Here is a 2,749-nt window from a genome sequence, read left to right as displayed (position 1 = left end):
CCCTCGCTCTGCCCCTGCTCTCCGCAAGCGTTCTGCTGGCCCACCGCCCGCTTCTGCACAGGAGCCCACGCCGCCCCCAAAGCCTCTCCCAGCTTCACGCGGAGCCGAAAGATGAGCGGGGGCACCACGTCCCACCGGCCCCGCCCGGGCAGGACCCGGGGCCGCACACCAGAGCGTAACCGCCGGGTGCGCTCCAGCATCAGCATCTCAGCACCCTGTGCAAGGGAGGCTACAGCCTTCCAGGAGCATCACTCGCACTCGCGGGGAAGCGTCCCTGCATTCCTCGGTGCGACATGGTGGGATAGCGAGCCAGGTTAGATCCGCGGCTCTTTCTTCACACCCTTCTCAGTAGTGTGGGGCTAAATCTCTTGGCGGAGAGCTGGACCCACAGCATTTGAGGCACAGAGAGTGGGAGCCTGGGGTGCATCAACACAGCGAAAACCCAAACCCTTCTCACCTCCTTTACCTCCACATTGCTCAGCACTGAGCTCACACTTGAACCATGTCCAGAAATTGGACACACAGCTGGTTCCTCCAGGCTGACAGTGTGTAAGAACATTCCTGCCCATGCCAGTCACTCCCTCCCGAAAGCATGAGATAACCAACTACCCACTGGGGCCAAGGCAGGGCGCTGAGCGAGTGAGGCAGATCGCAGGGCCAGTTTCTCACTGCGATGTGCTCCTGACCCACCAAGGAGAACGAAGGGCTGCACCGGTGCACGCTGAGTGTGTGAGAAGCTGGCTTCACTCAGCAAACTAAGAACGGTGTTTCGCCCAGGTTTCTGTCTCTTTGTCATCCCAGAAATGCCAAATGTTGGGTTCAGACAGGAAAAGAAAACAAAAACCCCCAAAATGGAGAGGTTGAAGATCCAGCCCTGAGTCTGCATGAAGTCAGAGCATCCCCTAGACTTCAGGGAGACAAAGCTGCCGTGTGTCGGCTCAGGAGCCTGTCACAGTGCACCCCGGTTATTTACAGTGTGCAGGAATAAAGCGCAGGCTTTAAATGTATCCAGCCTTTCTTCCTTTGCTGTGCATTTCCGCTGTCATGATCCAGCTTGGTTTGCTGAACTCTGAGCTCTTCTTCACTCATTTGGATCACATACACTCTGCAGTTAGAGTTATGGAACAATACTGTTCCCCAGCTCTTTTATCATTAGCTCTCAAAACTATTTGCAAAAGAGATGAATATCATTATCCCTCGATACTGAATATTAGCACTAAAACATTATTGATTTCCTGACCCCAATACGCATGCAATGCTTGAACCAAAGTCATCCTTGATGCGCAGGCAGAGGTGCACTCTGCCTTCCCTTGCTGCTGGGTGGGAAAATGCAGGTCTCAGCAGTGTCAGAATTAAAGCAAACACAGCAAGAGAAGCAGCTCAGGGCAGAGACACCCAAGAGTCAGTAACAGGGCAATTACTCAGCAAGATGTACTGCTGTTGGCACTGCTGCCTTAGTAAATCCTGGTGAGGGGATTAACATCTGACTGTAATTGTAATAATAAAATCCAACATGTATACAGCATTTTTCATCCTGAAGGATCCCAAAGCACTCAAGTAACTTAACTCCTTCAGCTGTCTCCTGGACTTTATAAACATGCTCCTCAGTCATCCCCCACCAGCCGAAGATGGCTTTGCTCTGGGCACCACAGGTCCCCCGTGGGAGAGGAGAAGATTTCCAGGGTGGGCTGGAGAAAGTTTCCCCTTTTGGAGGCAAGATCCCTGGAAAACGGTTCTTGGTGAATCCCAGGGGAAGAGGGGAAAAGGCACCAAGGTCTGCAGGGGGGTTGGGAGATCCTCCCAACCTTTCTAGCGGGCAGCACACAGTGGGCTCACTGTTGTGCTCCTGAGCTACCACGGAGCATTTCACTTGGCATTCTTCTGAACTTTTCAAGGGGGGGCAGGGGGGGCTGAAAATAAAGAAAAGCCCCTAGGCAGGAAATTTAAGGCTTAATTCTGCCCGTGAGGTCTGCCATGGCAGCCAAATGCTTCTTCTCCAACCCCTTCCCATTCTCTTCTCTCTGGGACCAGAGGCACTGGGGTGAAATCCTATTTATGGCTGCACGCGTGGACTAAGAGGCTGAGCAGTACTGTGTGTTCATATACCTTCCCTCTTACTGCTGTCTGCAGGCACCCAGCCCAACTCACAATCTAGACCTTAATTAAAGGATTTAAAGTTGGAAAGGGTACATATCGCATACAGAAAAGCCTTATCAAAATAATTCCATGGAAGAAGAAAGATGTAATATTAAAGGCACCTTCTGAAGGGTAAAATGGTTGCAAACTGCTTATTTTTGCTTCTTTCCTTCATCTGGCATCTTTTTGCCATCTAAAAAAGACCTGAAAAAATTCTGACAAAAGAAAAATGGCATTTCTATTTCACATTTGAAACTTAGGCGGTGCCTACTTGTGGAAGGCTCCATGAGCAAGTATATTCCTAGTAGCAGCAAAACATCAGCGATACTGTCTTAGCAACACAGTTATTCAACTGATAAAGTTTTTTATCTTTTAGCTTGTTTGAGGCAGTGCTAATTTAAGTCAAAGGCAGGAGTAAAGATACAGAACAAAATTATCCTTGTTACAAAGTCATTCCTATTCCTTCAGCTATAGGCACAAAAGCTTAAAATCCATATGTTAAACCTGAAAATGCCTCTTGCCCAATCCAGGAAAGCAGGAATCCTACGCTTGTTAACCTAAAAATGAGAGCAAGAGCAAAGAAGGAAAGGGAAGGGAGAAGAGGGGGGGGGAG

This window comes from Athene cunicularia, assembly GCF_003259725.1.
Source record: "Athene cunicularia isolate RWA chromosome 14 unlocalized genomic scaffold, athCun1 chr14_part1, whole genome shotgun sequence".
Taxonomy (NCBI): domain Eukaryota; kingdom Metazoa; phylum Chordata; class Aves; order Strigiformes; family Strigidae; genus Athene; species Athene cunicularia.
This window is presented reverse-complemented; position numbering follows the sequence as displayed.